Genomic DNA, 22499 nt, shown 5'->3' on the forward strand with positions numbered 1-22499 from the left:
GATTTATTCAGATTTTTATAACGAATATTAAATATTTGCGAAATTGATAAAGAAGATAAAAAAGAATAAAAAAAAGAATTAAAAAAAAAAAAAAAAAAAAAAAAAAAAAGAAGAAAAATTTCTATCTCATGATCGTTTCATGCGACTGGGAAAAACGGCTGGGTTGATCGCTCGAAAGGCCAACAGTGGTTTATAAAGAAGAATTTAAAGGGTCACGAGGATAGTAAACGACATGAACTGACCAAAGGGTGTGTGTACATACATCGTGCTTCGATAGGGTGGTAGTTCTCAAAACGAGAACAGGGCGTAGTCTCGGTAGCACCGAGTCTCGATGCAACTTCTATGGCTTTACAGGATCCTTGGCGCGATTCCAAACGACCTTTCTTCTCAATCGACCACGAAAAGCTTGTAGATTCATAGTTCACGTGAAATCCAGTTAGGGATAATTAAGAAATACGCAGGACGATTTTTTTTCTCTTTCCTTTTAATTCTATTTCTTTTTTTTTTTTTCTTCTTTTTTTTCTCTTTTTTTTTTCTTTTCTCTTCTTTTTAACAAAACACTCTACACTTCAATAAATCTACCTTCGAATAACCATATCAAATAACGAAATCATCATAAATAATCATTTTTACTATAAACATTATAACATTTTTAATTTAATTCTTTTCATAAAAATACATCGATAAATAAACACAACAATGATCTTATTACCGTAATCAAGTAAAGTGAATATAACGATATATTTATACAAAAATTAATTTCACGAAAGTATATTGATGGTTATATAGATAACATGGCTCGATGAATTCTCGAAAAGAAGAAAATTCAAGTAAAAAGAATTCGAGCCTATCCAAGCAAGGGTTCGTTATATATATAATATATATATATGTATATATATATATACATATATATATATTATATATAGATATAGATATAGATATAGATATAGATATAGATATACATATATCTAAAAGATCAACAGCCATCCACTAGAGAGAAAACACAGTTCTTTATTGTAGCCGATCGTAAATATCTAAGAAGGAAAGAGGAAGGTTTCTCCTCAGTGCCCTAAAAAAAGAACATTTCTTTCTTGGATAGATCAACACAAAAGGAAAAAGGGATCGTGACCCTCGGAAGATCGGCACGACTTTTCGAGTATCCAGCTTGTCTCTACGATCGATAACACTCTTGATCGTTTCCCAAGGTAGGCCAGCGTTATTTGCTTTTTCACCGTATCGCTAGCTCTAGACGTAGGTAGGACGTAGTAGATATTTCGAAGAAGTGGCGAATACACGTCATTTCTTTCCCTTAGAGATGCTTTCGAAGTCGATCGTCTCACGAACGTGCTCGTTCGCGAGGACTCTTCGGATTTAAAAGCGTTCGTATCTCTTCGTTCTTGGACACTCATACACACATATTATCGAAATCCGATCATAAAGAACGACCTTAGGACGAAATAAAGAACGAGAGAAGTTGAAAACTGTGAGATTTGAGATATCGCATGGGATATCGAATTCAAAGAGTAGAAGGTGTGATAACTGCCAGTATCAAGTCCATGAAAATCGACAGAAAATTCTTTTTCTCTTCCTTTTCTTCTTTTTGTTTTTTCTTTCTTTCTTTTTCATAGGAACATCGATATTGGCACCTAGCTTGAAGGCATTCTAAATAAAATAATAAATAGAAAGAGAAATTATTTCTGTCTCATTGAAGTATAAAAAATAATTGTTCCTTTTTCTCATCTTTTTTGTCTTTTTCTTTTTTTTTTTTTTTTTTTCTAATTATTAATTTATATCATTTTGATAACAGACAAATGATTAATCGATTCAATGGAAATTCGTTATTTGTACTTCTTTCCTCTTGTTCGTTTCTTTTTCTTTCTTTCCTTTTCTTTTTTTTCTTTTCTTTTTTTTTTTTTTTTATTTTTCCTCTTTTTAATTCTTTTTCCCTTTTTATTTTTATTTGTCCTCTTTTTAATTCTATCTGTCTGACAATCTACCATCCAATCTAGATATTAACATGATCGATGTTAATCGATCGATAAATCGATGGCTTTACGAAGGAATAGCTTTAATGCTATTAAACCGTATGATCGGGCCATTTTCGTTATCGGTCACGCTCCACAGTTTCTCTAATTGCATTTTAATTAGGATTTTCCTTTTCGCCATCTCTAATTTTAATTAATAGCCTTACCGATAAGCGCGATTCTTCGGTATAATATGCAAGCGCCACTACTCAATCCCTTTATCCCGATTGTTCTCGTGGTTATAACATAGATACACCGATTAGCCAACCGAAACGGTGAGTAGCATCGATCGCACTCGTTGAAACTATCGTTCGTGATATGAAAGCAATGAACATGACTCGATATATGTATAGGTATATATAGTATACGTATCCTCTGTAGATCTATATACTCGATGAAGATTCGTTATGGCATTTGCAATATCGTAGAATATTTTTTATAATTTTACATTTAAATTTAAATTCAAAAAGTTTCTGAGCGTTTAAACAAATCTAAAATCAAAAGAGAGAAAAAAAAAAAAAAAGGAAAAAGAGAAGATGAATCAAAAAAAAAGAAATGATATATAAAAAAAAAAAAAAAAGAAAATCTTCATTTTCTTTCGACATAATAATCATATTATAATAAGTATAAAATTAAACATTTAAATTCGCTATCAATCGTATAGAATAATTTTTTTTAATAAATGGAAATAACTTCACTCAAGGAGATATAAACAATTTGTTACACGGTGCGTATGTGTGTGTGTGTGTGTGTGTGTGTGTGTGTGTGTGTGTGACTATAATTTAAATATTTAATATTAAAAGTCAAGTGTGATATTAAAAAAAAAAAAAAAAAAAAAAAAAATTGTCGATATCAAATTATTACTATCATCATTTCTCTTTAAATTATCTCCCTCTCTCTCTCTCTCTCTCTCTCTCTTTCTTTTTCTTTCTCTCTCTCTCTCTCTCTCTCTCTCTCTCTCTTTCTCTCCGTCGATACGACGATTTAGAAGCAACTGATATCATTTCGATGTGAAATACGTCAACGCTCTTTCACTCATACTTCGATCAAATCAAGCAACCTATAAACTCTTCCCCTTATCTCGACGAGGGACGCTTAGGAAAAGGGCGGACCCCGTCGGAAAATATTTTCTATAAAGACCCTCGACCGTAAATCTTCAACAAAGAGCAAATATCGAGGATAAGAAGTGTCGAGCAACCGCCCGAAGCATCCAAAATAAATTCCTTTTCGATTAAATTCCAAATCGAATTTCAAGTACGATATTCCATTATCATTAAATACTTATAATAAATTTAATACATTATTGTTTTTATTAACGTAAAATCGGTTTAGTTGCGATTTCTTTCGAAAAAGAAAAAAAAAAGAAAAAAAAAAAACAGAAGAAAAAAAAAATGAAGAAAGAAAAGTAAATTCTCACTATCACCTTTCGATGGATATTATAATATTATTCGATGAAAGGGAATAAAAAGAAAAAGGAAAAGAACAAGGAAAATAAAAATAAAAAAGAAAGAAGAAAAAAAAGAAATACATATATTTTTTTTTTTTATTTTTGAAAGCCAATATTGTATTTACAATTCTATATTTATAAGTCGGAATAATAATACTTTTGTTTATCAAAAACGATATTCGTACGTATCTATTTTTAAACATATCGACACAAATAAAATCGATGAAAAACATTCACACAATCGCAACTTTCTCCCCTATTTCGATTTATTCTTTTTAGTTCCAAGAGAACGGTGAAATTGTATTGTTAAATCTACTTTAAAACCGCACCGGGATTATAATCGAAGTGGGGAAAATGCACGAGCGAGTCGACGAGTCTCCCAGAAACTTGTCAATAATTTTCCTGTGTCCCAATTAAACCAACGAAATTTCTCGTTGGCTCTCATCCAAACTGAGCGGCAAAATCTTTCGCGAGTTCTTTGCATATACTTACACACGAAATTGTTCAATTTAAATATTGAAAACTTCTTATTTCTCTGAGCGTTAAGTAAACGATATACGTCGTTAATTGGGTAGAATGAAATAAGTAACGTAATAAATTATAATAAAAAAGTAATCGCAGAAACTAACGAAAAGAAGTTGATAACAATAAATAGAATACAATGAAAAAAAAAATAACATAAATAACATAATTAATTGTTTTATTATAAAATCATTAAACTCAACAAAATTGTATATAAAATTCGTATCTTAGTCCGATCTTTAAATTTATCTCGTTTGTAATTCTTCAAACTTCATCGTTCGATATACGAGTATCAACATTATTTCGATCATTTTTGAGAATTTAAAAGATAAAGGATTATCTGCCTTCCTTATTTTTTATACTGACGATAAATAAAAGAAAAGAATGATCCATGAAGAAAAATTCAATTAAATAATCATATTGAATTCTTCTTTAAACCGATTCTTATTTTAACAACCGGCACCATTAAATTATATATTTCCACTAAATTATTTGGTTTAAACCGACGTGATCCTTCGAGCAAATTATTTTCCCTGAACTAACGAATCCTCGAATTGTTCAAGCAAAGAGAGATATAAAAGGGAAATAAAAGAGGATAATCACGACAGCGACAAGGTAAAAACGGCAAAGAGAGCACGCATAATACCGGATAGTCCAGAATGTCCGTTGGCAAGAAAGGATTAAGGATTTCTAAATTAGAACCTTCCATCGGCTCTTATCAGCTCTCGTAGGAAACCTGGACGAAATGTCTAATCGGATCAGGATATGGACGAGCTTGGAAACGAATGGAAGAAAAAGAAAAAACTTGACGGTTGTAGACATTCTTTTTTTCGAAAAAATTCCATCGACAGTAGTATGATAGAAATGTGACGATTAGATTATTTATTTGATAACATCGCATTGCAAATATTTTCTTCTAAAAATAATATTTTATTTATATAATTTTCTCCTCGAGCATCGAAAAATAAATCAGCCTTTTGACGTACGAGCACGATATTTGAAAAATTGTTCAAATATAAGCTAAACTTCATATCAGCAAAATCGTTTTCATATAAAAAAAAAAAAAAAAAAAAAAAAAGAAACACAAAAAAAAAAAGAAAAATTCTATATACTGCAGCCCTTAAAAAGAGAAAAAAGGGGAAAAAAAGGAATTAAAATTCCAATTTCTTTTTCTATCTTTTTATTTCTTCTTTAATTCTTTCTGCTATAATCAAAATTATAACGAAAAGGTAGATGTAGATTATTCTCGAAATCTCAGAATACGAGATTCTACAGAAGAATCGAGGTGTCCCATCGAGCTAAAAGATACGAAACATGTACAGATAACAAAAACAAATAATAAGAGGATGGTTGATAAAAAGTAGTACATACACGAAATGAGATAAAAATAAAGATAAAAAAAAAAAAGAACAATTTTATCTGCGTAACGAACGAGGAAATCATAAAATTTTCTTAAATATTTCGGAAAGAAATTACATAAAAAAACGAACTAAGCAATAAATTTTTATATTAAGTTTATTGCTTATTAAGTTATATATCTATGGCGTACACACACACACACACACACACACACACACACACACACATATATATATATATATACATACATCCGCTTTATGGGTATAAATACATCGATTCAAATTTATATTATAAATTTCTAATAACATTCGGAAAATTTTGTAATTTCGTTCATATTAAATATACCAGATAAAGAATCATAAGACAGGATAAAGAATTATAAGAAAAAACGATATAGGTTGGATGTCTAAGGATATACGTAGAATACAGATTAAGCGATGTGAGAAAATGAGAAGATAGTGGAAAGGCGGAAGAAAGGAGGAAATTTAAGGCAACCAAGTGCACGTAGATCTGTAGACGATAGGAGCCATAACTTTGTATCTTGTCAGTCGGCTTCCAACGTAGCTTTTACAAAACCATTCATCATCAACGGACTTTGAACAAATGTAGCAAGAACGTTTGTAACGATACTACCTCCTAACAGGATCAAATTGAAGTAAGGATACGTGAGCCTAACTTCGAACCCCTTTGAATTCCTCCCCAAGTTACTTTTGTCTTCGTGTCGAGTTACAATAGCGTGGAAACAATTCATCGGACGTGAACCTTCTGTCGCGGACAGATACGAACGAGCGAAATCGAAAGTATCGTTTTTGGCAGTCTTAACGAATCCGAGATATACAATGTAGAGAATAAATGAAAAACTTTCGAAACAAGTTATCATATATCAAAGTTAATATCTATTAACTTTCATGAGTATAACGATTATTTATTTTATTATTTTATTAATCATTAATTATCGTGTAATAATTAATCTTAATTATCACATACTCAATTACTTCTTGGCAATAGCATAAACTACATTTTGATTATAAAAAGTCTATTTAAATTTATATACTTCTAATAATTTATATTACATATAATTACATACAATTTATTAATATAATAATATATTATAAATCTTAAATACAGGATACACGTATGCATGTCTGAATATGTGTGTGTGTGTGTGTATGTGTGTGTGTGTGTACACATTCTATATCTATATCTATTTTCTATTATATTTTTTAATAAAAAGAAAAAGGAAGGAAGAAAGAAATAAAGAAAAAAAAAGAAGAAAAAAGAAATTGAATGAATACGAGAAAAATGTAAGATCGTCATAGACTAAAGGAAATGAAACGAAAGAATTTGATTCGTCATTGGTTCACCCTCGGACCGAAACTTTTCGAGCATGAAAGGTACGAACGAGGAGAAGATAAAATGACAAGGCCGGCAAAGGAAGCTTTTCTCGACCACGTAAAACGCTCGTAAATTTGTTAAAACGACCGTTGGAAAGGCGGAAGCAAACTCTCTCTCTCTCTCTCTCTCTCTCTCTCTCTCTCTCTCTCTCTCTCTCTTCCTCTTTCAGTTTTCTCTTAAGGTATGGGGACTGAAAGAGTATCGAAAATCGGTTGTTTTGTGGATAGCGACGGAAAACAGGATAAGGAATACAACGATATGCCGGAAACATAAGCCCAATATAATCCTACGTTGATATTCACGTGAATATATCTACTATAGTAAAACGAACTAAAATAATCGATTAAACCTACGTGGTATATAAATTTTACTTTTTGTCTGTAAAAAAAAGAAAGAAATTTATTTTTATTTTACAAATTATTACTTTACGTCGTATTACGTTTCGACGAAAAAAAAAAAAAAAAAAAAAAAAAGAAAAAGAAAAGAAGAAACGATAAAGAAAAGAAGATGAAATAAAATGATTTTCATTATTAAATAAATGTACGAAAATAAATCTTTCATTTTTTATTTATATAATATTTCTTTCTCGAAACCTTTCATCTTTTTATTCATTCCACTCTCTCTCTCTCTCTCTCTCTCTCTCTCTCTCTCTCTCTATCTATCTATCTATCTATCTATCTCTCTCTCTCTCTCTTTCGGTTATATTAATTAAAAAATATAATTTACAAGAGTTAGCCGATGCAAAAAGCTATTACGAAGAGATCCTACGTATATATATATATATATATATATATATATATATATATATATATATATATATAACTACATATATGCTTACTTTTTTACTTTTTTCCTTCTTTTTTTTTAACATTAGAGTAGCTTCCTTCGAACTAATTCAAAGTAGCAAAGAGATCATATTAATGTGGTGCGCTGTGTCTGTAAAACGTATGGCGTCGAGTAGAACGTAAAGCCACACCCTCTTTGGCCCGGGGATGCGGATAGTGCAACGTTTTCTCGTAGTCGCGAGTCCTCTCGTTAGCCAACTCTCATGTCGGTGTTTATTTGCGTTAGCCGAAACTCCGTACATGTTAATTAGCAGATATGTTTCGCAGGAGGGATTAACTCTAAATCAGGTAGACCGGTCGAAGTTATTTTTCGATTTGGAAGTCGTAACCCTATCATATCTCGTTTGCGATGACGCGCGTAAATCATCTTAATCAAATTTAATAGAGAAATAACAATTACTTTTTTTCTATTATATATCGATATAATTAAGAATAAAGATCAATTGGCATAATTTACGACTTCAACAATACGATAAAATGATATTACGTTTTGTTTTCCTGTTTCATTTTTCTTTTTTTTCTTTTTCTTAATAATTCGTTTGATTTCTCAAACAAATATATTTTTCCGTATATATAGACCAAGGTTAATTATAATTACATGCAATTAAAATTCAAAGCAAATATTTCACATAATCGATCCAAAGTAAGTAGCTATTTACACGTGAGACACGAATCTAATTTAAATATAATTCAAAAGGAAACTTCATGTAACTCTTTTTTTTTTTTCAAGATTTTCTTATATTATCAAGCGAGAAAAAAAAAGAAAAGAATGAGGATGTAATTGAATATTTGAAAAAACAATCTTACTTGACTATACCGGGTGGTACGTTAAATTAACGACATGTTCGCGAGAACGACATCCCCATTCCAATTTCTTTTCACCCTCTCAGTTACACTTTCAGAGCCCACACCCATTCCTTTCTTGAACACGCGGCTCGAGTTTATATTTTCCCAGGGATGTTTTCGACGGGAAGTACTCGGGAATGGAGACAAAATATTGGCGGTCGGGAATTACGCCGGAGAAAATTTCGAACAAATATTTGCCTCGTGAACGTAACCGAATAGCGAACGAAGACGATCGTACACGAATACTGAGTGAGAGGAACAGACCTTTGACGTGGACACAAAATAGACAAAATAGACAAAATAGACAAAATAGAAAAGGGACTAACCCTTTTTTCGATCCTGCAAGCTCAAAGAACCATACTTTTTTTCTTTTTTTTTTTCCTTTTTATTTTTCTTTCCTCTTTTTATTTCTAGTTGATCCAATAAATGTAACAACGAAGCCACCTTTCATGACTTATATATACCTTTTCGATTAATTTTTTCAAAATTCATTCGAATATCTTTTCGATAAATTAAACTCGTTATTTCTTTTCGAATAAAGTAGATATAATATAACATATCATAAAAATAAATCGATATATCCGCTTTTATAGAAGAACACGCAATTCTTTTTTTTCCTTTCCATGATAAATATTAAAAATATTTTATTAAAACGAGCAATTTTATATTTATAAGATATAAGCTTTAAGAAAAAAAGAAGAAAAACAAAAAAAAAAACGAAGAAGAAAAAAAGAAACAAATAATGACTTTATTACAAGAGAACGTAATAGCTTTCTCCATAGATGATCTACTTATTTAGTTAACGTGTTAAAAACTACAGTAATATAATAATATCAACGTATGTATTTATGTGCATGCGTATATATATATATATATATATATATTAACACGAGCCACTAGGTATAGAAACGTACGTGGCAATTTTGTAGCACGAGCTTGACCGTGTCGACGGTATCTGCTTTCCAATTACGCTGACTGACTCAAGATAAGTGGTGGTTACGGTTACGGTTAGACGGCTACGCCTTACGTCACAACGCGAAGCACCCTCGCGTGCACAACTCCAACACCTATCTCTCTCTCTCTCTTTCTCTTTCTCTCTCTCTCTCTCTCTCTCCATTTCTCTCTTCATCTCTCTCTCCCTTTCTCTCTACGATGTAGCACATTTCCACGCGTTAATATCCACCCCTCTGGTCATAATTAGCAGAGATATATTACACTCGACTAGCGTGCACCGACTGAGACTGCCTGGACTTTGCCGACGGGTTGGATAACCGTCTCTGGATAGCTCATTAAACGTCGAGTTCTTGCGAATACAGTTTGCCCTGTACATATTCATTCCAACCCTCTTTACTTACGAGACATTTTTCGCAAGAACGAGACGACCATCGTTACAATTTTATTTTATTTACGAACTCAATGATACATATATTTGCTTTTATAAAGGTAATAACGTCGGAATACAGTTAATTATTATCAACGATAATAAGTAGTAATATACGAATATAATGCATATAGACGTAATGGAAAGTATTATTGGATTCGTGGATAATTAGCCGCTAAAGAAATGTCAATAAATAACTTGTACTTCCATAAAGGTATATCGGGCATAAAATTATAATCATATGGGAACATTAGTAACTTAAATGATGTGGAAACAGATAATGAAGTCGTTCAGATGTAACGCCAAATAATACTGATATTAAATTTATCCATTCATTTCCTACGAATTCTTATTATCTTCGAACTCGAATATGTAGACGGATATAACATTGTTTTTCGTTTAAATTAATAAATAAAATTTCAAATTTAGAAATTCAAGTCTAAATTAATAATTCAAGAAACGTTATATAGATTTCTTTAAATCTATAAAAAGAAAATTTCATTTAATACATTTATTATTGTTATATTGTATTATTAAACAATATCATCGTTTTCAAGTAGCATTTCCTTTTACTTTTATAGTAATTTTTTATTAATGTAATAAAAAATTATTAATGGAATAATTTTAAATTCGTCCTGTTCGAATTCATGCAATTAGAATAATTCTTACCATCTCTCTTGCCACTTTCGTATTATGACGCAACGAGTAATACCCCTCTATACCCGAGAATTTCGTGCCTTTTACATTATACGCTCTCTCGATTTGCCTCCCTCTCGATAACGAGCTCCCTGTTACGGTTACAACCTATCGTGTTGCCGTTTATGAGCGGCTTATTGCGTTATACAGCTTCCCGGAGAGTCGCTGGAGCTTAGTTTTACCGATGACGACGCAACAACAAGTATGTACATATTGTCATTTTAATATAAATGCACTCAGACATGCTTTGATTTTCTACGTATTTATGATAAAAATAGATAATTAAAGGATCGATATCAAAGAAAGAAATTTTTAACTTTTACATTCGTTTTTCTTTTCTCCAATTATATCTCCAAAAAAAAATATCTTTATCTGTTAAAAAAAAAAAAAAAAAAAAAAAAAAAAAAAAGTCGCGCATTTTTATTCAATTTTTATTCAAATGACAGACCTTACATAAAAATATAATATAAAAAGTTTCCACCGTCATACATACTTATTAACGATTACTATAGAATAAAAAAAGAAAAAAAAAAAAGAAAAATACGAGATTTTCTCGTAACAAGCGTACGCACCATTTATTTTATATATATATATAAAGAGAGATAGAGAGAGAGAGAGAGAGAGAGAGAGTAAAAAGAGAATACAAAAAGGTATTACGTGTGTTTCGCCACACAATCCCATTCAAATGCGTGCCTCTTCGTTCTGTACCGTGAGAAGAATATCCCACGGTTATGCTCGGGTTTCTCCAACCGAAAAAAATATTTTTCATCGGTAAAATTGAAAAAAACATCGTGATCAACGCGTGGGAAACGCGCGTTGTCTGTCTCCTATGTACCAGGATAAATTGGCTATCCGCATCACGTTACACTTTCCGCATCCGATTACACCCGTTCTTCATTAAAAATTGAACTTGAATATCGATAATAATATATCGGAGAAGTAGTCCTTAACAAAAAAAAAAAAAAAAAAAAAAAAAAGAAGAAAAAAGAGAAAGAAGAAAAAAAAAATATAATTAAAAAAGAAAAAGAAACGAGAAAGACGTTTCATGTTTCGAAAAAATATTCTTTTGACGATTATTATCTTGCAAACAATTTTTTCTCCATCTTCTCGTTTTTTTTTTTTGTTCTCTTTTTTGTTTTTTTGTTTTTTTTTCTTTTTTTTTGTAAGAAAACCGACAAATATCCAACAGATTCTCTTAAGGGATATTACTGAAGTTTATTCTGAAGAAAAAAGAAAAGAAACAAACAAAAGAAGAGAGAAACGTCATAGTTGTTATTAATTAAAATTAATCATCAATAATGAATCTTTTGTCAATGATTTTGAACATATAGGTAGCACACAAGTCACTTCTAATATTCTGAATATCAAATTTGGAGGTCGAAACTTGGAACATCTGCGATCGAGAGCCGGCAATCTCATACCATTAACTGTCCACCGATATATACCGGTATACCTTAACCGACAGTTCGGTGACTCTCGTGATCAATAGTGCGTTCGCGCACCGATCGAGCTCTAATTTCTAGGGACGAGCCACCGGCAGTTTCCAAGCGGTTCTACCCATAATGCTTCGGTGATTATGCTTAAACTATCGTTTAACAAGCTATTCGGATATCGATCATTTCCGGATGTGATAATTTGAACCGTACGACGACGTTATTAAAAGCCATAATCGTACTCAATTTATCTTTCTGTTTTTTTCTCTCTCTCTCTCTCTTTATGTCTTTGTCTTTCTGTCTGTCTGTCTGTCTGTCACTTACTCTCTCTCTCTCTCTCTCCCTCTTTCTCTCCGTCTGTTTATCTTTTTAGAGTAAAATTATTTCTTTCAAAATGTTCCATTATTTTTATATTAATGTAATTAAGCGATTTGTTTACCGGCAAAAATTTGTAATTTCGTGCTTGCATATATAAAATATTCATATTATATTTTATTATGAAATAAAATAATTAAATTTTATTATCTAATAACATTTTATGACACTTTTTAATAGATTTGAAATAACAACGTTAATAATATGTCATTAATAACTAATATAATATTATAATTAGATAATATTAAATATATTATGTGTTTGATTAGACTAAAATTATGTTTCATATGTTAATATATTAGAAACACTATAATAATAATATTTAAACCTAAATATAGGATATGGCGATAGAGAATCTATTGTATCGATTTAATTTAAAATGTATTATTCAATGATATCGAAATATGTCGAAATTTGAAACAACTAGTTCAGCTATATAATTTTGCTCGACTGATAAATCTAAAAGTATAAGTTAACACGTAAAGGAGAACCACCTTACAATTAGTTAACTGGTTTTCACGCACCGTCACTCGCAACGTTTGGTCGCGTTCAGAGCATAAGGTAAGAGTCGCACAGGGAGTTTCCACCGTCTCTCTACGTGCAAGGAAGGAGGAAAGAGGAAACTGTTTAGTTCTCTTTGGCAGAACTTCGTAAGACAGGAAAGCTGGCTCTTACGGGACCGAAGGATTTCCGTATGCTGAGGATTTAGTTAACGATTCCTCACGTGCGCACGCTTTCTCTCTTTCTCTCTCTCTCTCTCTCACACACACACACATATCCACACTCTCTCTTTCTCTCACTCTCCCCGTGCCTCTCTGAAGCCACGTAAGTTCCCTCTATCGCGCTTTAATCTACTAGAATTTAGTTACATTGTTATGTCAATATTACGCCGTTAGTAGCATTCTAATTTCTCTTGGAAATCGTCTTTGCCTTAGCCTTTCCACAAAGTAAATGATAAGAGCCTTCCGTTCATAGTTAAAAAATATATTTATTTGGCTTATAATGCAGGTTAATCATTATTCCAGTAGATAACAATCAATATAATTTATATACTTTCTTGTTTTAATCGTTTCTTTTTTTTTCCAATATAATAATAAGAAAAAAAATGATTTAACGATAATCAGATATAATATAGCAACGAATACGAGAATATCTTCTTATCGTCTATATATATATATATATACATATATATATATATATATATATATGTATGTATATGTATATATATATATATACATATAGATAAAACTTCAACGGTAAGTGCCATGAAAAGAAAACGATCTATTCCGGAGTAGTCTAGTAAGTAAAACGTTATGTCGAGAGAAGTTCATTCCTTTTATTCGGTCGTACGAAAAGTTTCCTTAAAATGTTCAAGTGAATTCTCGTATCGTTCGTAAAAGAAATTTGAGTATGTACTTTGATATTTACATAGATCAATGGGAAATTTGATGGGTCGTCTTAGGAAATACAATAACTTGTAGTTAAGCAAGATTTTGTTGGAGAAAATCCGAATTCCTTTGTCCTATTCGAATCCTTGGCTCTCATCGAACGAGAGGAAACTGCTCTTTCTCTAGTAGCTTTAGGCCAAGTCCGTTTCGAGGTCCATTACGGGAAACTCCTATTACAAAACCATGCCGGACCATGAAGCACGATAGCTCGAAGTTCGCGGTCGGAGATCGTCGAGCGACATTAACCGCTCGTTCTCTGGGTTTACACGGTGTTCCCGTTTGCTATACAGCCAGCTCCATTTCTCCTAACGGTCCAGTAAATATCATCGAATAATCTATCGTGTCACCTAACAGAATCTGTTTCAGAGACTACCATTCATTAACAAAGTTATTTGCCTATGTTAGAAACGTCGAAGTTGCTCCATTGTCATTTAACTATCTATAAAATATCTTTTTCATATTTTCAAATGTTAACATTTATTAATATTTTTCTATTGATCTTTTGATTCATATATTTTGATTAAATCTATATGTAGATAACGTGTATGATAAATATAATCGTATATGTAAATAAATGATTTATGATATTTTTCTATAATTCCTTAAGAATTGTATATTAAGAAAATAAATTCTTCTTTTTTTTTTTTTTTTTTTTTTTTTTTGACGAATCAAATACAGAATTGGATTTTTTTATTTTCATATATCTCAAAAGACGTTCGTCGAGTCGTCAGATAAAAAGGAAGTGACGTATAGATGTATTACCGTACGATATATGCAAGTATTCTTTCCCCTGCTGTTTGCTATGTGCGAAAGAGCTGCAGAACGAAGTCATAAAGTTTCTAGAAGAATATCTCCCAACATTCTTTGCCATATCGTACGAAAAGCTACGGCCTTAGCTTATCTATATACCGAGTGTTCCCATTACTGAAGGTACATCTTATACGTGTGTGAGTTTCTCTTATACATACGAAACGTTATCATACGTATATATATATATATATATATGTACATGTATATCTATATATTTACGTATATAAAATGTAAGTATAGAGGATCATAAGAATATGTATTGAGTATGCGTTGACTTTGTTGATACGGGAGACATTGGTCGGAAAATAATGTGAATACGCTAGCATATTTTTACGTGAGCTAAAAAAAAATTTCTTAACAAAAAAAAAAAAAATATATATATATATATATATATATGCATACGTCTATACATAAAAAAAAAATATTATAGCGATCGAATTAAAGCTACTAACAAGGAGATTGATGAAATATTGAAATGCCGATTCATAAAATAAACAATTTCTTTTTTTTTTAACTATATTCTTTCATAATTAATTTCATTTAATTTCTTTTTCTTTCGTTTCTTTTATTTATTTTTGTTTTCTAACGCAACTATACAGTGCAATCAGATGATATTAACTCGTTACTTGGCTCGTTATATGACAGTCCAATGTAGTTCTATTTTACACGTATATCCTCGTACTTTCTTGTGTCCGTCATCTTCACCCAAAGCTTCGTATGAAGGAACACAATCGATATTTTCTTTCCTTTCTTACTGCAGCCCCGCTTACTGACAAGCGCCCTTCGCATGGAACAATACACTATCTACATCTATGTGCGGTGTCGATACTTGAAAAGTTGAGAAGAAAGAGGATACAGAAAGAGATATATATATATGGTAAGAGAAACGAAAAGAGAAAAAGATATATATATATATATATATATATATATATATATAATAGCTATAGACAAGATACTATTGCTAGCTAGAAATGCTTGCTAGTACTCATACGCCAGGACGAATCCGGCAGGATTCCGAATGAAAGGTAAAACTTGTTTCTATTTCTTACGAGTTCATTCCTTTCATTATACATTTTCATTATTGATCTTAACACTCCGTTAGATATATCGACTTCTTCATCGAAATATTTCATTTTATTCCCTAATAATACTTCGATACAAAAATAAAAAGTCTGATACGAAGTTATTAGAAATTTCCTTAAGATCATTAATAATAATAATAATATCGTTTGTCTAAATATTTTTATGATAAAAGTACGATCATTTATGTTTAAAAAAAAAAAAAAAAAAAAAAAAAAAAAAAAGAGATATTATTGAATTGAAACGTTTAAATTGGTTTGAGATAAACATAAAACAAAAAGAAAAGTTAATATCTAATTGCTATTGTAAGAAAATTTTTCTACGAACTTGTATAATTATTTTAATTACTATAATGTAATTAAAACTTTTAACGGTGAAAATAATTATTTTTATTTGTATTTGATTTAAAACGAATCGATTTAGAGACGTTAACGAAATATCCAATTTGAATAATTCGAACGTTTGCTACGACGTGTTAATAGTGTGATCTTGATTCATAAACTATATTAATATACACACACGATGTGCTGATGATGGTGATGTTGATCATCTCGATGACGGCTATTGCGAAAGCGTTACTTCGATCAGCGGACGTAACACCAACGGAAATGATCCTGTCCAATAGGTGCACGCGTTGCTTCGCCAACTCTTGTCTGATATAATCGATCTATTTTGCTGGGTAATTGATGGATATGCACTGCGTTAATTAATAGAGACTAATAGTCTCGCGATATAGAGGCAAATAGAACTATCGATAGGCAATAGAACTATCGTCAAATATGTATATACCCGTATTATGTAGTCAACGATACACTAACCTCCGTTGTCCTCTATTATATTTCTATAATAATATATAAAAAAAAAAAAAAAAATTAATTTATCTATCATTCCCCATATTGGAGATTTTGATCTAATATTAAAAAAAAAAAGAAAAGGGAAAAGAAAAATTACAAGAACAACAACAATTTCACAATGAAACGATTCGAATATAGCATTTAATCATAAAGTAGCGGATAAATTATATTTACTTAATCGTTTAATACCTGAACTCTCGATATTAATATTAAATATAGTCCTGTTCGATATTAATTTTCGATCTGTCCAATAATGATCTCGGATTTATTGAAAATACTTTCTCTTTCTTTTCTTTTTTTTCTTTTTTTTTTCCTTTTTTTTTTCTTTTTTTTTTTGTAAAAACTCCCAAGAACATTCTTAACAAATTGAGAATAAAGAGAACAAAAAAAGAAAAAAAAAGAAATATCAATATATTAAAAATATTCTTAAATATGAGAAGTTATTATGTCGTGAACGGTATATTGTCTGGGACATAACTCGATTTTTCTTTTACAAGTAAAAGATCACTTAAAAGAACTCAAAGTACGTTAACTTTCGCCCAACACTTTTATATCTTAGTTACACCTTTCATTAATTTCACGAAGTACCAAAGTAACTTCCTTGCAAACGATCGTTTAGTAAAGCGGCAAACAATTAAGTTAGCTGGACGATCCAGTGTTAAACTGGGCAGTCGGTCTACACGTATCTCATTATTAGGTCTCGGACGTTAGCTCTTTGAAAGTTTGGACCGTTGCCCGCATCACTGTCTCCCGGATACGGTCTCAGCTTCTACCCTTTTGTCGCGAACAATAGTCGAGACAGCGATGCTAACAAGGGTTGGAAGTTTTGAAGCGTCCACACTGTGTCCGTGTGCTTTTGCTTATCATTTCTCCGTACGTACTGTATTTCATTTTACAACAGAAAAAATCTCGAGTACTGAGATAAAATTTCTCATTTTTGACAAACGAAATTTTTAATAGGCTTTTAATTAAATAACTTTCTATCCGATAACGTATGGATGTATGTTTTTCCATAAATACATATATATTATGAGAAAACAAATAGTAACATTTAATACATTATTTTTTCATTCTTTTTTCATTTTCTTTTTCATTTTTTTTTTTTTTTTTTTTTTTTTTATGTCTCTTTTGTCTTATCATAATGTTAATATAATCATGACTTTTATTATTATTATTATTATTTTATAATGAATCTACGTTTATATGAATTAAGAAAAAACTCTTCAATATTATTTTTATACTAACACGATAATATCATTTTAAAAGAAAAGAATATTATGGAGTTATGTACAATATAAGATATGTGGAAAGGAATCTGGAAGAAATGGAATTTTCTTTCGTCCAACCATTCACAATGTCTTCCAGATAGAAACAGAGACATAGAAACATATGATGTTACTTTTTACTATAAAACCGGAGGGATAATACAAAGCAGATGGAATAGGAAATGTTGCTTAATGGAATCTGTCATTCTTGTTGTTTGTTAGTTTTAAGAAAATAACTGAATAATATTTTCCATCAATATTTTGAAACATTTTAAAACCTTCCAACAAAATAAAATAGAAAGAAAGATTAAAAGAATTAAAAAAATAATAATAATAATAATAATAATAATAAACTACGACTAATAAACATACTGATCGCGTCGAACGTATTTCGTCAAAAAAAAAAAAAAAAAAAAAAAAATTCCACGAGTCATCAAAATTTTTCAACCTTAAAATCTTCATTTAAATTAATAATTTGATATCAAAAAAAAAAAAACACGTTACTTTTGTTTGTTTATTTGTTAAAAAAAAACAAACAAAAAGAAATCAATCTATCGTCAATCGAGATGAAAGTTTATTATTGTTTGATTATTAATCATTTTTTATCAAAAAGCCATATCTTTGTAACACGAGGTAAAATAAAAAAGGCTCGTCGTTCATAAAAGGTGAACATTCCATGAACGACGAGCCTTTTTTATTATTAACAATAAGCTCTATCGTATATGGTCGTCTTTGGTTAAATTCTCGAGACATGAAGTCGTCGAAAGCGATATTCAGCCTTTCCGGGAGACTTTCGAGACTCTCGAGATTTCCAACGCTTCGAGGAACTCAAAGAATTTCGAGACCTTCTTAGACTTTTCTCAGTCTCGACGCACCACCCTCGTTTGAAAATTTTCGAAGATACTACAAATTCAACGACTTACAAAACATCGAAAAAATATACGTCGCATGCCGGCCACGATTTTTCTTTATTTTTTTTTTATTTTTATCTTCCCTTTTTTTCCTTCTTTCTTTTTCTTTTTCTTTTCCTCTTTTTGTTTTTCTTGTTTTTTCACGAAATAACTTTTACGATATTCTTCCATATATTCTATATTCGACACACCTGCTTATTATTTCGCTTTTCCAACAATGGTATCAATTTCTTACGTAAAATATATTCTGTTTCTGTTCTTTTGGCTGCGACAATAGCAATTTTTCTCGATAGTACATACATTTTTAATAATGAATTCGTCATATAATATTATTTCTTTTATAAACACAAACTTATATATATATATCACTATATATATATTATTATAATATATATTATTTATTATTTATTTATCACAAAATAATTACTATCTTTTCTCCCTCTCTCTCTCTCTCTTTCTTTCTTTTTCTCTCTCTCTCTCTCTCTCTCCCTCTCTCTCTCTCTCTCTCTCTCTCTATACAAACTTTTCTTTTCCTTTCTTTCAATATTCCATTATTTTTCGATGATATACGACAAAATGATTCGGACATCTAACAAAGGGAAGATCAAACTAAGAAGATTCTTTTTGAGAGTTGTGTTATCCTCGAGAAACAGGAAATTTTGGAAAGTTAACGAGAGAAAGATCAAGAGATATAAAGATAAATCTAGAAAAAAAAAGAAAGAAAGAGAGAAAGAGAGAGAGAGAGAGAGAGAGAGAGAGAGAGAGAGAAAGAGGAAGAGAAAGATCGAGATAGTAACGTCTCAAGTCAAGGATGAAAGGAAACAATGGTTAAGAATAAGAATCAAAAGAAGGTGTATAGAAAGAGAAAGAGAAAGAGAAAAAGAGAAAGAAAGAGAGAGAGAGAGAGAGAGAGAAGAGAGAAGAGAGAGAAAGCAGAAAAAAAAGTATAAAAGAGAAAGAGGACAAGCGTCGTACATCTCGAGTAGGTTCTTCGCATAGAAAAGAAAATCCTCGCTTTCAAAATGATCTTGATATTACGACATATTCGAGGGAAATATAGGCTCTCGGTAAAGACAATGGTAAGAGAAAGAGTAAAAGAGAATGAGAGAAAAAGAGAGAAAGAAAGAGAGAGAGAGAGAGAGAGAGAGAGAGAGAGAGAGAGAGAAGAGAAAGGATAGGAAAGGAGAGAACAAAAGAAGAGAAACACTCGATGGTAATACCGAAGGCCACTCGACGAAAAGCTAGAAGAAGAGGAGAAAAAGTCATTGATGAAACGTAGAAGGTACAGAGCAGCTGGGATCGAGGTCTTGAACTCGATTCTCCATTGTCGAACGACAACAGGAGAACCTTCTTTTAGACCATCGTGTGACCCGTGTTTTATTGCCAAGATATCGCGACTGTGCCCCATCAAATGCTCGAAATATTTCTCGGAAATACTTCCCGACGCCTCTTTAATTATCTACGCCATTGTCTTTGAAATATCTTTCTATAAAATGTAAATAAAATGAAAGACTTCTCTCTTACTCTCTCTCATTCTCTCTGTTCTATAAACTATCTCTACTTATTAGCTTTCGTCTATGTAAATATTTTATTGGAATAATTTATGCATATTAATATGCTTAATAGTTCGATTTGCATTTAATTACAATGAAGAATGAGTAATTATTAAAAGAGAACGCATTAAAGTAATATATTTTGCAAAATAATAAAGAACAATGTGATCTTTCGTTGGTATTATATAAATCTCTCTTTTAATAATTCTTTTTACAAATACGCTCAAGAAAATTCATTTATTTTTTTAAATTTTATAAATAATAATAATATATATTTTTAAGAATCTTATTAAAAGAAGTTACAATACGTTGGATATCGATCTAACAAATTTTTTTCGTCGAACGCAACGTATCTTCGAACAAATGACTCTCCGTGGTATAATTTTACGGCACTTACCTATTTGTTCGAGGAAAAAAAAAATAAAAAGAACTTATTGTTTTATCCCAGACTGGCAATTTTTCTCTTTCCTACTGGTTGCTCCCTGGCGAGTCAGTCGGATCCAACTAGTCTATTTCTACTGTGTTCTACGTTCAAGTCGATTGACATTTTTTTCTTTTCTTTTTTTTTTTTTCTTTTTCCTCTTTTTTTCGTAAAAATTGTACGATCCGTCCATGTTCGTTGGATTTATCGTTCTGTATAGATTGTCTGTTAATATAGTGACAAAAAATATTTGTTTTTGTCACTATATACACATTGAAATAAAATATATCGATATACGTTCGTTATATAAAATTTATTCGACGATCCTCGAACATGATACGCATGAAGATGTACATACACACACACACACACTCACACACGCGCGCGCGCGCATATATATATATATATATGTATAAGTACGTATGTATGTTTACAATAAGAAACGTCGTACCTAAACTACATAGAGTTGAGTAGTTTCGATAGGATTTGTCATAATTTAGAGATAATAAGCGAGTTTGTTATATATATATATATATATATGAATTCAAACGATCCAACAGGATAGAGAGAAAGAGATAGAGACAGAGAAAAAGAGAGAGAGAGAAAGAGAGAGAGAGAGAGAGAGAGATCTATATATATATACATATGTATATCTACTACTGCAAAGCGTGTTCTCTCGAAACTTTACGATGGTATTACGTGTGTTGATAATAATGTGAGATTAGTAAACAAGTATTAATATCGCGTGATTACTCGAAAGTACGATTTTCCGGTAAGCGTATAGGTAACACTCGAAGCATAAATATTGCCTATAATTTCGATGATATATGAATGTATTTATTCAATCCGTAATATCTCGTTCAATATTCCCGATAGATCTTTCGATTTTCTCCCTTTATTTTCGTAGTTAATGAAATTATTACATTTACATAATAAGCTTTCAGCTTAATATCAATAGATCTGAATGTTGAACTAAATCTGATAGTCGTAGATAAGCAATTAATTAACTTTATCATAATGTCCTTCTTTTTACTTCCTCGTTATGCATTACATTATTAAATAGTTATGAATGAAATTTAAAAAAGAATTTAATCGAAGAATTTCTTCGTTTAAAAACAACTTCGATCCTATCTTTCTTTGCGATTGACTTTAATCTTTAACTCACTTGAGTAATGATTTCGACGTAAATATCACGAAAAATTCAACATAGAGAGATATACATACGCGCGAACGATCCTCTTTTTTTCCTTTATGTTTTTACATTTTTTCTATTGTTTTATTTTTCCTTTTTTTTTTTTCTCGAAAATCAAAGCAAACGTGAAAAAGTTATACAGAGCAAATTTCGACGTTTCCAAACAGATCGCGTGCGGTGCGAATGATCATCAGAAACGAAAAAAAAAAAAGAAAAAACAAAAAAAAAAGAGAAAAGAGAGAGAGAGAAAGAGAGAAAAAAAGAGAAAAAGAAAAAAAGAGAGAAAAGTGGTAAAAAAGAGAGAGAAAGGCCGACATATTATCTGAATATCAAAAGGCAGGACTATGGAAACAAAATATCCAGGTCGTCCAGACAAGCCGAACTTTTTTGTTAACTAAAACTGGCGAACGATTTTTCGATCTGGCAACGAATCCTGCTATCGATAGCTTGGAATAGCAAATACCAAACTAAAGCACATAAAGTGTTACAATCTGTTTTTGTCGAAGCTGTTAAAGTTTAATGAAATTCTTTATTTCACTTAATTTAAAGGACAAAAGAAAGCTCGACTAAAGAAAAAACAAACAAATATATTCGAAACCCGACAATTAAGTTGCCCATTATTATCATTTATACTATCATTTA

General features: G+C 30.8%; 1 protein-coding gene and 1 long non-coding RNA gene across 4 annotated transcripts in view; both read left to right on the plus strand.

Moving 5' to 3' along the window:
• Positions 1-22499, plus strand: part of LOC124951669 (neuroligin-4, X-linked-like) — a 233137-nt gene that overhangs the window by 113188 nt on the left and 97450 nt on the right. The window lies entirely within an intron of this gene.
• On the plus strand, positions 13616-17582 carry LOC124951673. The gene is made up of 3 exons (XR_007101665.1): positions 13616-13731; positions 14484-14718; positions 15342-17582. It is a non-coding gene; the product is annotated as an uncharacterized LOC124951673 (long non-coding RNA).

This window comes from Vespa velutina, chromosome 9 (genome assembly GCF_912470025.1).
Source record: "Vespa velutina chromosome 9, iVesVel2.1, whole genome shotgun sequence".
In the NCBI taxonomy this organism is placed as follows: domain Eukaryota; kingdom Metazoa; phylum Arthropoda; class Insecta; order Hymenoptera; family Vespidae; genus Vespa; species Vespa velutina.